Source organism: Lissotriton vulgaris, chromosome 1_1 (assembly GCF_964263255.1).
Source record: "Lissotriton vulgaris chromosome 1_1, aLisVul1.2, whole genome shotgun sequence".
NCBI lineage: Eukaryota > Metazoa > Chordata > Amphibia > Caudata > Salamandridae > Lissotriton > Lissotriton vulgaris.
In genome coordinates, this window is record NC_141685.1 from 467,625,512 (window position 1) to 467,639,553 (window position 14,042).

Sequence of the window (14,042 nt, forward strand, 5' to 3'; positions counted from 1 at the left end):
GAAAAATATCGCCACCATTATTCGAATGCGCTGTATTTCAGCCGAAAAACTGCTTTCAATTATTTCTTTGTAAATCATATTTATAAATGGGTGCGTTCTTTTTGTAAATTTCAATTCCTAGATAGCATTTTTTTCAAACCCCGTGGCGAGCGTTATTTTCTCAGTACGATAACCGCCTTGATTACCTACAAAAGTAATCTGATTCTAAGAAAAATACTATTCCTAATAGCAACAACAATTTAAGGTAAATTAAAGTAAATCATATTAATAATCTAAAACATAGACATTCATTCAATTAATGTGTTAAAAGTATAAACCTATTCTAACTCCAGTGGCAAACCTAAGCAAACAGTAAGTTACATTAAAGTAATACAGACTGTAATTGTACATTCAAACTAACCCTGGGCGTAGTTCGCGGAGTCGGACTCCGCGGAGCTACGCGAAGACGCACTTGCACTCCGCGAACTACGCGTAGCTCCGCAGCCATGCGTAGTTGCTTGCTAAACCCGTTCGCGCGCCGTTTTTCGTCTTCGGGAGCGCAGTGCACTTGTTCGGGGCGTTGCCTGCATGCTCGGGATGGCTAGCGTGCTAAGTTACCCAAGAGGTTTGTCCCGCCCGCTTGCGTTCCCTTATTTCCTGTTCCGGGTCACAAGTAACGTGTTCGGGTCCTTATGACGCTATCGCGCATCCAAATGACGTTATCGCGTTCGCACAGTCACCCGGAATTGTGCGGGAGGGTTTACAAACATGGTGGCACACGCGATCGGGAAAAAGCGAACGCAGAACCAAGGTAAGCCATTGCCGCGCACGCGATAATGTTATTCAGCGCACGAGAACTACGCTACGCACCGCGGAGTAATCGACAGCTACGCGTTTTCCGCGGAACGCGGAGTTGCCGAAACTCCGCGAACGGAGCGTAGTTCTTCGCCCAGGGTTAATTCAAACATAAACTAGGTAACTATGTTCTAATGCTGAATTACGCATCATGATCATAAATAATGTTTTCGAGAAAATGCTCCTAAAACGTAACCCTGTAAGATTTAGCTTAAAATCCCATCATGCATTTTCTTTAACTCTATTAACAATCGGGTATACACATATTCAAATTAAGTTAGAATAGACATCCACATATAAGACCATACATAGGTGGCAAATAAAAAGTGGGGGACTGAATACCACAGGCATTGACGAATCAGACTTAATCAGGCCCAGACAGGCCTTTTAAGCCACTGGGAATTTCCCTGGTACCCTTGGAGTCTGACTTTTAGAGTAAGGGGCTACTCCTGGTGCCTTTGTCACGTTGCCAGCTCTCCGAGGTCCCTTGCAGCTTCACGTGAGAGAAAGGGAGGGATGGGGAAGATAAAGATAAAGTGATCAGAGATGGAGAAGAGAGGACAGGAGAGAGCGGGGAAGGGGGGGAATGATCAGGGTTGGATTGAGATTTAAAATCGGCCCGGGCATGCTAAAAAAAAAGTGGCCCACATTTGCATATTGTCTTGCAAAACACTGCTTCAGTGAAATTGTATTAAAAAAAGGGGTGGGGGGTTTAAAAAAAAATCCACTATAAAACACCTGAAAACAAGTGAGGCCACTTTTGCTCCCCTGCACCGCTCAATATACATACATTAATGGGCCGGCCCAGCGATAGAAAGGGAGTGACACCTCTGCCATTGATATGAAGGAGGTAATGGACGCCCATTTACCTCCAGAATGGCCACTCAGGCACCCACTGGGTTGCTGGCCGCATTGAACAACGCAGAAACTACACAAATCGGCCCCCAGGCACCTCAAAAAAGCAGCCCACTGCAGAAACTGGACACTGGCCCCTCGGGCATTGCCCGAGTGCCCTCGTTACCAATCCGCCGCTGGGAATGATGGAAAGTGAGAGAGACTGAGGAGATAAAGGGAGTGAGGCTGGTGTGAGCATTTCTTGCCAGAACTGCTTTTGTTTCGCCAGTCCGGCCTTGCAGAACTATGGCAATGCCTACAACATATATTCACATATTTCTAAAAAGAAATGCTTACGCCATTTCACTCTTGGGTAGAGTATACACTGGGCAAAATAATCAAAAAATTACCATCTTTGACACATTCTAAACACATGTAACAAAATCTTGTTTTCCTATAAGTCACTCCCCAGGTAAAATAATTGATAAAATAATAATTAATATACACCACTTTGGCAAAAGCCAGTTAGATGTCCACACAATAGGTTTCAAATTTTAGTGAACATTTTGTAGTGAGGAAGACCTTAGTTAGAGCCCACATAATCGACTTGGAGAGCAGCTTATCCAGGAGTGGGTTTAACCTTGAATGCAAGTCCTCATGTAATGAATTCCATGTCAAAGGTTTGAATTAGAATACCTCTGGGTATAATTAAATAATGATTAAGGCTCCTAGTTTTATGGTATTTATTTTTATGACATTTCCATCTGTATTTATCCATATTTATTTGTTGATCATTTTATCTGTATTTATCCATATTTATTTTGGGTTCTGTGAGAAAAATGTGGCTGAAACTGGTATATTTCGACATTTATTTACCGATAAATATGAACTCGTGCTTGAATGCCTGCCAGGTATTAAAGATATCAACATCCAAAGAAGATAATGCAATGTGCTTATGTGAAAATATGCACACTTCTGTATCAATCTTGTTCAACCTCTTTACAAAAATTCCTTTTTTTAATTAACCCCTTACCTTTCCACCCACAGAGCTATTGGCCAGGCAGTCACTGCAGAGAGTATTTAGAATCACCCAAAAACTCAATTTTCGTTTTTTTCCACATTTAATAATAAGCAGACAAGGAAACACATGGTTTTCTCTCTGTATTTATCTGTGAAAATCAGCAAAGACAGAAAACAGGAAGCCTTAACTATGATTGGCTACTTTATTTATTATTCAGTAGTTTCTTTGTCATAGTATATATATTATGAATTGCTGAACATGAGTAGCAGAACAAGTTGTTATTGGAAGATACTTATATTGGAGTCTAGTTCGAATATGGAGTATGTTAGGTGGTGAATGATGTGCAAAGCTATGGCAGAATTCCCTTTCCTTAATTAACAGACAATAAATAGTTCAGTTTTACCAAAGTGTGGTTGTTGACGTTGACATAGTAGTATTCAAAATGATGATTCGCCTAACCAGCCAAGAAAACAGACGCCTGTTACAAGACCAGACTGGGAACCACAACCGGCCCTGGCAAAGTGCTCGCCCCCCCCCCCCTCCCTACTCGGGGGAGGGGGTATTGTAGGTTCTGCCGAGCTCTTTGCTGGGGCCGGTTTTTGGCTGATTTTGGTACAGGGCAAAAACGGCCCTGTAACAAAAACGGCCCCCAGGGGCCCAAAACCGACCCCACCCGTGCGGCGCACCGGGGAATTGCCCGGTGCCCGCTATGGCCAGTCCGGCCCTGGCCTGGAAGTACCATGATATCTCTTAGTCCCCCGTTATAGTGTTCCAGTTTGGTTGTTCCCCGCTGCAGAACCCAATATAAAACAGGACTAGGCTATAGTAGAACTATCCAGCATCCCGAGACCCAAGAGCAGCTGTACCATTTGGGATATGGGAGTAATCTTAATAAGTGTTTAAGAAAAGCTTTTTCACAACCTACCAGGTCTGACATATGAGAGTAGCCCCATATCTCTGCTCCATACAGTACTGCATTCTGACCATGAAGTATGAACACTCTGAGAGTGGGTGAAATTAGACATCCACCCTGCTCCCTGGCAAAATTCATGGCTTCCTCTGCGTGAGCAAAAATGTTGCTGCTCCTAGTTATGTCGTTTCAATTTTACATCATGTATCAGTTGTATTCCCAAATAAGAGAAATCTTGCACCAGCTCAGACAGGAGATGTTTAGCCTAAAATTAGTGTTAGCCCTGTTATATGGGCAAAAGATCATTAGTTTTGTTTTTAATGTGTTAATAGCCAACCTATTTGTTATACAGAACTCTCCTCATTTTTTCCAATACATTTTCCAGATGCCTTGGCATCTTGGATACCAGTGGGGCTTCATCTGCAAACTGGAGTTTAGCAATTGTAAATCTTCAAATTTCCAGTCAGTTTTTCATATATTCTTTGAGAGCCTCTCCTACCCATTTAATATATAAGGAAAACAGTGGAGGGGTAAAGAACAGCATTGGCAAAAACGTTTGTTTACAGAAAATGGGCCTGTAGTTTACAGCCTGGACCCAGATTATTCTAGCAGAATTTGCATCATGGAGTCTAACCAGGATTTGTAACAGTCGCAACTGATTTTCCTGTATATGTAAAGATGTCCAGAAGGGGTTTTTAGGGACTATGAAAAGTGTATTGCAGATCTACGAATACCTCACAAAGTGTTTCTCTCCTAAGGATTACATTTTCAGGAGGAGTAAGCAAAATTTAAATACCAGATATATCTTGTTTTCCTACTAAAGCTAGCTTTACAGCGAGACGCAATCTTATTATCTCTACCCAGTTTTTCTATTCTTTGGAGTAGAACACATAAAAACATTTTTTGAATATTGAATAGGAAACTTACCAGGTGATAATTACCTATGCCCTTTCTGTCTCCTTTCTTATATAGTGGTTCTATGTCCTCACTGAGCTAGGTTGAATAAATAAGTCCTTCACTTAATATATCTTTACTCATGTATGCAATGTATCTTCTCCATAACACAGGATTTGATCTATATAGATCTGCTGGAATTGTATGTGGTTCTGGTGCTTTGCCTATTAATTGCCTGTATAACTTTATTTAATGAGAATGGTTCAAGCTCCATGAATTCACCTACTACTTCATGATGGGTTTCTTCTGCCAATATCTGGATAAGAGTGGTAGCATAAAGCGATGAAAAATATTCAAACTAGAGGTCTTCTACAATTTGGAGTTCTGGTTTAGAGATCGATTGGGTACTGCCATAATGTATGATATACCATAGCATGTACGTATTTTTGGATCTATCCACAAAAGGTCCTGCCATCTGTTATACTATCACATCTCCTTCTTTCTTTACATAATATGGCTTAGGATAAAACCTATGTTCTAGTGAATGGTGACACTGTTTTGAGTTGACCCCATCAGAATCTCTTCGGGATATCCTTACACCCTAATTCTAATCCCCAAGTTCTTGTGAGAGCAGGTAATACGGTTGCAGACAAGTTATTTAAAGAATTTACAGATGTGTTTTCTGGAAATGTAGGTTGTGTGAAAAGATATGTTCATTACATAAAGTTAAAAGATTGAGCATAGGAAGTAGCATGTAAGGTGAGAAACTTACTTTTAGGCATATGCAGTGCTGTGAAGGAAAATTCGAATGGTTGTGTGCTAAAGGTATGATTGTAGCTATTAAAACACCAGAATGGGTGCTCCTGTTGTAGTAGCAACTGAGAGCTCAGGAGAGATCAGACTTTGCATAGATCTTAGAGATCTAAATAAAGATGCAGTGGAGGATAACGTTCTATTACCAAACATTGCCAAGATGGCTAACATGCTAGTTGGTGCTAGAGCTTTCTTTACTATTGCCTCTGCTTACGGTCAGGTATAGCTTGTGAAGAATCAAAAGATCATACTTAGTTTATAACTCAGTTTGTAGTTTTTAGTTTTAGTGGGATGCCATTTAGACCATGTTCATCACCTTCTGTGTTCAGAGGCTCATGAATGACCTCTTGGAAAAGTTATCTGTCGATACATTTTTCCAAGATGAAGTACTGCTTTTTAGTGGCACCATGGAGTCTCACATTGAAAAAGTCAAAATGTTAAGGATTTTTTAGTGAAATGGGTATAACTCTCAAGGCCAAGTGCAGGTTCTGCTTTCCTTTTTGGTCATGTTATAACTGTTGATTAGATCAATTTTGCATTTGCCCATTTCAACCAAGAAAGAAGTTGCAAGCATTTCTGGTAATGGCAGAGTTTTAGACAAGATTAATTCCGAATTTTGTCAGCATACCTAATGCTACCTGTAAATTATTGAGAAAAGGAGTCCCATTTTCTTGGGATGATGAATGTCAAAGGGAATTCTAATGCACAGAGTCTGAGAAGTTTTATTCCAGCTTTGCCCTGCTGTTTGGTCATTAATGACACTAATAAAGGTCTTGGGGCAGTTTTAAAACAGAACATTGAAGAGCTAACTTTGGCATTTGCATCCAGGGCCTTGAGACGTACAGCGATTAAGTATTCTACAATCAAGAAGAAAGCTTTGACCATGTATTGGGTGATGAGGAGTTTAAGAAGTTCCTATGGGGTGTCACGTTTAAGGTTAAATCGGATTCTAAGCCTCTTCATTAAGTGTTTGGGGGGGGGGGGAAGGTTTGGCTTTGTGTTTCTTCTCCAATATGTAAATGTATATTTGCTCTATGCTTGCCTAGCTTATTGTGAGGATGACATCACTTAGTAGGACATCTGTGTGTAAGTAGCCCGATCTCCTGAAATATGCCCCAAATGTGCATGAAACTCTATTTCTAAGCCATGGACAATTTGGGCCAGACCTGTCCATATATGGAGTTAGCTTTCTCTATCTGGAGGAACCTGGGCAGCTTGCCCACATACATATACGTTTGCACTAAGAAAACACTGAGTAGGATTGAAAAGGATGCTATTGGCTCGGGTGCAGAGCTCCTTGAATTTAAAGAGAGGCATTTTGTGATTTGCATTGTTATGTCTTCTGGGAAATCCGTCCCTCTAACCCTGTGACTACAGACATTGCTGGAGAACTGCCAGGATCTTGTGAAACATTCAAGAATTAAGCCTGAATGGTACCTGCTGGTACAGATGGTGCTCATATCCACCATGGCTCTCTGGAGACTGCTCCTGTCTCCCTTTCTGCTTTGAGTCATGACCAACTCAGGAAAAGGCAGACCCACTACCGGAGTCACTTTCAGTTCTGCCAAGCCTCTCGAATCCTAGTGAAGGCGGACCATTCAGGGAAAGATATCCATACCAGCGACCAAACAGAAGAACTACAGTTATCCCTCCCCCACAAGTTCCTGGTAAACAGAGGGTGCTGTTGCTGCTAGAGAGGATTACTCGCTCGCCTGCACCCCAAAATCATTGTTGCGCCCAAGTGTGGTGAATCTTCAAAGTGGGAATATAGCTGGCTGTACCATAACAGGCTGACCCTCGCAAACTCACAGGTGTTTATTTCACCCTGTAAAATTAAAAAGGCAACACTCAGGATAGCCTATAAGTTTAACCAGTGGCGGCTCCTCCACTTACTCGGAAGTGCGTCACCCCACTGCTATTTCTGCAGTGCAAAAAATGAAATGATAATAACAGGATGTTATTATCATGTTATTTTTCTGTGAGGGAGTCGTGGTGGGGCTAGCCTCTGTGACGCCAGAGCAGGGGAGGAGTGGTTAGGGCCGGCCAAACCATCATGCGCACTTGACATGTTCTTCATTGGGCTGTGTTAGGGCATCTCTGTGGAGAACATGCCCAGGCTCCCAGGCACTGCCTGAGCATTCAAACAGGACGCTCAGACCAATTATGACACTGCTCCTGCCTGGCTGCTTCTATTGCTTCCAACAGACCAAAGACGGAGGAGAGGCGTGCGGCGGAGAAAGTAGGTTTATTTTTTTATTTTGTAATCCATTCCCCCGCCCTACACCCCCATTCCGAGGCAGCCGCCACTGAGTCTAACATATGTTTAAAGCAAAAAACAACCAAAAATGCAATCAAATCAATGTGGTGCAATTGTCATTTCAACAACTAGAGCGAAGTTGGACCATAACATATTAAAGTTTATACCTTCATCAACCCTTTTTACACAATTTTGTTTTTATCACTGGAAGTGTAACTAACTGATATTAAATTATGAGCAGGTGGCAAGATATTTTTACAAGAATTAATGTGAAAAGTCCTTGAAGAACAGATACTGAATTGACAAATTAGAGGAATCGAATATTTTCAAAAATTCTTGCTTCATTAATTCTTAGAGCGGGGCTACGCTTACTACACAGCGTAATGTGCGATTGTAGACCACTAAATATAATTACTTCAGTCCATTTGAAATACATGTACCGATGCAGGACTACTAGGATTTCAGTGATATGAAGGTGAATATAAAATAACATTACAATTCAGTAATAAAGTGTATAGGTACATTTTATAGAAAATATGTGTTAGCTTTTTCACAATAAAAGTAATAGTATTTAATGCACGAAAACAAGTGATTACTTTCGCACCCTCATCATGAGCTTCGAACACAGAATAACATTGCGAGAAGACTTAATAACAAGGAAATAAAATCCTCTCTCCATGAAACAGAACCACCCTGGGATAACATTCTACCAATAGCCAATTTTGATTACCATAGGATAACATTTGACCTATTATTTCCTATGGACATAAATGCCTTAATACTTGTTTCCATATTATTTCAGTTCCTAAATGTAGAACAATCAGTATTAGAATCTTTAGATTTATTTTCTACTGCCTACTTTTTGCTGTCTCTTAATTGTCTTCAGAATTAAGAATAATACTTTTAAAGGAAATATTATACTGTACTTATGTTGTTCCTAGAAAGAACCTTTACAGTTTACTCTATCTTCTGTAGAGGTAAAGAGTTAATTGTTCCACCACAGCTTGCATTAGTGAGCCAAGGAAGCCAATATGCCTCTGTTGGGAAATTATAACTGGTGACCCAGGTAGGCAAAGGAAATAACAACAGAGCTGATTATCTATTTTGTGGTTTTATTTGCGCAAACCAGATTCCAAAGCACTTTCCAAGCGAGAATAAAAACACCACTACATTACATATGCTTGTTAAGAACACATAGAGTAGGGGTCTCCAACCTTTTTTCTAATGAGAGCTATTTCTGATCAGTGAAAATCATTGTGAGCAACTGAAGGCCAAGTAATTTGCACATAGTTACCAGACACCTCCTCGCCCAGTTTCATTAACTTTAACCTAATGTCCATGGAGTACGATACTTTGGTTTGAACAAAATACTGTGACTAGGGGTATTATGATAGGGCTGCCATGTGTGGCAGTGAGTGCATGCTCTGTCGGGATGTATGAACATGTGTGTGAATGAATGGGATATATATGTGTATGGGTGACTGAGAGCCTGTGTCGTATATACGTGGCATAATCTGTATCTATCCACAAGACCATCTTCAGGAGTCTATAAAAAATAAGGACTTCCAATAATGGTCGTTGACATATCTGGAGGACTAAATGCCTAAACTGTATTCTAGGAAATAGTCATGTGACTTCAGACCTAAACTCATGGTGATCAATGGTTTCGAGGGAAACAAGAGTTGTTCTCAGCATTGGTCATTAAATCCATCAAGACGCTGCGAAGACTTCAACCTGGGAGTCCGAAATTATATGAAAAATTGTTAAATGATCAAATGTCATATAGCAAACACAAGCAGATGATGGATGGAACACTGAAACCTTTCAGACACTCACCCCCAGTCACAGATCTGTGTTGAATTCATCATCATTCTTTAGCTCAGTTTGTGGAAATGAACCTTTTTAGGGCCTCACCGGTGCTGGGGTCACCCTTACCTTGTCCACAGGTCATAAGACCAACAAAATAGAGATTGACACTGGAGCTGAAATTCAAAATAACAAGCTTATTCACTCATGAGTGAGACATGTCCATACAACACCCTCGAGTGTTCCAAGAGGCAGTGACTTGAATGCACAGACCATGTGTCTTTTATACTTGATTTTGTGCACTGTAAAGCATGTAGTTACATATAGAAGGTACAGGCATACACAGGAAAAACTACAGACAAACACAGGCAAATGTGGAAATCACTAAGTCTGCAAAGTAGGAGGGGGAGCAGGAGTGCTTATGGCAGCAGTAAGAGATTGACAGTTGAGTCTGAGACCAGGTGTTCTGGCAGCTACAACCTCTTTAGCATTCATATTGCTTTTAGCTGAGTCGGGAAGTTATCTAAAATAGACAGCACAGGCAGGGAAAAAGATGAGCAGTATAGGATGGAAGAATTTCATAGCTGACAAAATGGATGTCACAAACTAGATGGTTTCAGTTTATGCTAACAGAGATTATTTGCGACTTCCACATACGGTGCTTTTAGCATATGCTGAAGACATCTTCCTATACTTTTGAGGGAGTACGGAAAACATTGTGTACATCTGTCTGCATCAATTCAGTAATTTCTTGGTCCATTGCCAAGCAAGCATTTACATTTGTGACATTTCGTTTAGCCGGTATACATGAGGTACAAGTAGAAATACAAAGGGAACAAAGCATTGGGCCACATTGTATACATAATCAAGAAACTAAAAGAATCGCAGTAAATATACATAGGGCTGACAATAGTTTCCAGCCTCATACAGTAAACATAGTCCACAGCCATCCAGTCAAAGTCCATGTCCCTGAATCCTGATGGATTTCAGTGGCTATTTTGTGCAGCTTGGAAATCGCTTCAAAAACTGAAGGGGTGTGGTCATGGATGTAGACACAACAACTACTTCCAATGATGTGCCATGCTCCACCACGATAAGCCAGGACAAATTGAGTACCATCTGTTCTGGAGCGCCACAATTCTCGCAATTTGCAGTTCTTCTGTGATATTTCCAAGTGCCATGGCTGTCTGATTGGTTACAGCCTCTACAACACGTGTCAAGCACCTGATCTTTCTGCTGTTTAAGGCTGCACCAACAAAGAAGAGTAGTCTCAAATTAAAGTCAACGTACTGCTGCACTGCAGTATCAGTTTGATACACCTCATAGTGATTTATTGTCCTCTTATATCGGCTCTTAGAAATGTTATTATACAGTTTATAGTCTTTATGGTGGGATGCAGGTGCCAAAAACACAGGAGGTAGCAAAAAGGACACGTAGCAGCTTCCAGACCACCCAATAGGTAGGTGGTAATAGCCTTTACCTCCACAAATAAAATAGGTGTTGTGTGATGACAAAAAACTGCCATTGTTTATTCCAGTAACATTTAAAACCATAGTACAGTCAGTTTTCCCCACAGGAATACTGCCCACACTAAGGTCTGCTCGAGGTCTAGTAACAGCTATAACAGGAGGTCCATAACCCTTGACAGTTCGAGTATTCAGGAAAACATAGTGCGTGGAGGAATTTCCTTGGCGATACTCCTCCATTTCCCAAACAGTTACTTTTGCTTGTGGATCTCCTTCTTCATCAGGGTAACAAGCTCTGTTCAGTCCATCTACATCAAACTTAGTTATATTAACAACATGAGTAGCCCATAGCAGCGCAAACCAGGCCCTACAAGAACCATTGTGTGAAAACGCAGAGGAATAGAAAGGTGTTCCTCCCTATTTAGGTGTCGTCTGGCGACTGCAGTGCGAAAGCGCTGTCGCCAGCAAGATCTATTATTACTGACTTGCTTCGGAAGAGAGACAGGAGATGAGCACGTGCAGGACGGACTGGAAATGTGAACACGCCCATGAACACTCATGTACAGACACGCGGTGTGCACATCTCCTGTCCCACTTCCGTCCTCGCAAGCCATGCAATTTCACTGCGGCACCTTTTGTCTGCCGCGTGCCTCCCGTTCAACCCCACTCACTGGCTCTTGTGGGGACTCTGAGCTACTCCCCGGCTGGCTTCCCATGTCTCCCCCGGTCACTGGCGCAGCAATACGCGGGGCTCCGTCATGCTCACTGGAGGCCCACCTGAAATCCTGAAGCGGCATTCACGAAGGCGGGGTGGGCTTCCGCCAGACTTCTCTCTGTGGGGTGGGCTCCTTCACGCGGGTTGCAACATGCGGTGCTCCCTCAGCGCATGGGAGCCCCGGGCACTTTCTGCCACGTGCTCCATGCCCCACCCATGTCCCAGGCAAGGTTGCCAGCATGCATGCTCAGCTCAGGATGTCCTCAGCGCGTAAGAAATGTGTGTGTGCACGCGTCACTGTTGTGCTGCCCGTTTCCTGTGAATACGCACTCCCGGAGCTTTTTGTGGAAGGTAAGTGTGTTAGGGGTGCTTCTTAAGTCCTCTGGCATTTGATTCCAGAATTTGGGTCAAGTCGTAAAAAGGCAATTCCTGCAGTTTTGCTTTTTTAGCTGTAGAAACAGCTTGTTATTTAATATTGTAACTTGATTTAGGGTGTAGATTGAGGGTACACGGCTGCGGATATGCCTCTATGTTTTAACCGGGCTGCAATTAGTACCTACAAGTTACCTTTTGGCGGGCACTCCGTCATGCCATGTGGCCCGATTCATAAATCTGTTTTCTTACTTACTTCCGGGATTAACAAGTCCAAATTGCTGTTTGAGAATCCCCAAAAAGGTAATCATGCATTCATTGATTTACTCACACTGAAAATAACGCGAGCATGACAGAATTTTAAGTATGAATAACTTTACAAATTGAAAGGATGTAAGTGTTTCAGGTGGTGGGCACCACCAAAAGATGGCGAACACACATTCTTACAAGTTTGAGGTTTTCACAAACCTTTTGCAAGCAGTCTTCTACCCTAAACACAACTTGAGATATCCCTCAGTCAATGACACAAAATCATCTGCGCAGGATCACCACAAATTGATCCGTTCCAATACCTGGCCGCACCGCGCATAGCGCCACCTCTACCCCCTCGGTCCCGCCATGGCCTACCGCTGCGTAGCAGACCCCATTGACCCGTCCACAGCTCACAAAATCATCCAGCATCTGCGGCACCGACCTCCCTCTCAAGCTGCCCCCCCCACTATAGCCCATCACCTCCCCCCTAGCCAAACCCCCCACACTTCACCGCAACCTGTCCGCACGACCCTCTGGAACCAACCCCACCGTGCCAATACCGATCCCCTTGCATGCCTCAACACGCTCCAAGCCCGTGGCAAGCACCACAACACCAGTCCTCCAACCCCAGAATGCGCCCCTCCCCACACATATCTCCTGCAATCCGGTCTCCCTCCATGCCCATCACGAATTGCAAACTTCCCACCACCACTATAGCGCTCACCAGTGCCTGGCACTGCAATCCCCACACTCCTCCACTTCCAGATGTGGTAGGAATGCCGAGGGATTCCTCAAAGCGCACCCCACCCCTTCAACCTGAGGCTGAAGAAAAATGAGGATAGCGGAAGGGGAGAAACCCAGATGTAAATGGACTCCAGATGCTATTCAGAGGAGAACTTCCCTTGGGGCATGATGTGCAGAAGCACCAGTGGCCACTGTGCACCCCTGACTCGACATCCACGAAACCTTTGCATCCAAAGAGGGGGACACGTCTTTTGACTGCAACTGAGGCTCTCGTAGCAGCGCTGCCCCACTGCGCTGTCCCCTCACGCACGCTACTGAAGAACTGGGCTTTTTAGAACCCAGCGGCGCCAGGGGCATGCCCAAAGTCTTCAGATTCACCTGTCTTGGTTTACAGAGACACGGAATACTTCTGGGAGGCGTCAGAGACCAAGTTTATTAGCTGCAGCCAGTAACAGTGATCCTAGAAATACAGCATGGGGGTATTTCAGGAGACTGCTCAAATTCGTAGAGCAAGACATCTCCTTTTATACACAATATTCACATTTACAAACATACACTCCCACTGCGCAAAAAGTTAACCAATAAAGTACATTCTCAAACAAAGTATCACATGACAAAAAGCTCAGTTTGCAATGTCCCAACCCAAAGTTAATCATTGGGAATGTCCCAAATCCAATCTCCACAAGCAGGACAAACCCATAATTGAAAAGCACAATGCATGTAATGAAGAGCATAGAAAAGGAAACAATGTCTGATAGTGAGCAAGATAAGGCATGTGTAAGGAGACTAAAAGTTAACGATATCCTGAACAATGTTTGGCAATCGCAGACAACGATCAAACCAGGGAAGTTGACTCGGCAGGGTCAGCTTCAGGTGAAGGAATCAGAACCTTGCAATTCACCTCGGAGTCAAGAAAGACCCTGACCAATACATGAAGGCCAGGCCGCTTCATTCGTTCGACCACACTGGTCGGCCTGCGTGATGGCAAGACAAAATGTCCAAATACGTAATGTACTCGCTAGCTAACGTGACAAATTCACTCCACATTAGCCGCACTCACTATATTCGGTTCGATATCACCAAAATCCTGACGAAACCATAACCTTACGTAACGAGGCCCGTTT

The 14,042-nt window shown here is 42.9% G+C and overlaps 1 protein-coding gene across 4 annotated transcripts in view; it reads left to right on the forward strand.

Moving 5' to 3' along the window:
- MIER1 (MIER1 transcriptional regulator) overlaps window positions 1–14,042 on the forward strand; it is a 396,268-nt gene that overhangs the window by 364 nt on the left and 381,862 nt on the right. The gene's annotated exons all lie outside the window — the stretch shown is intronic.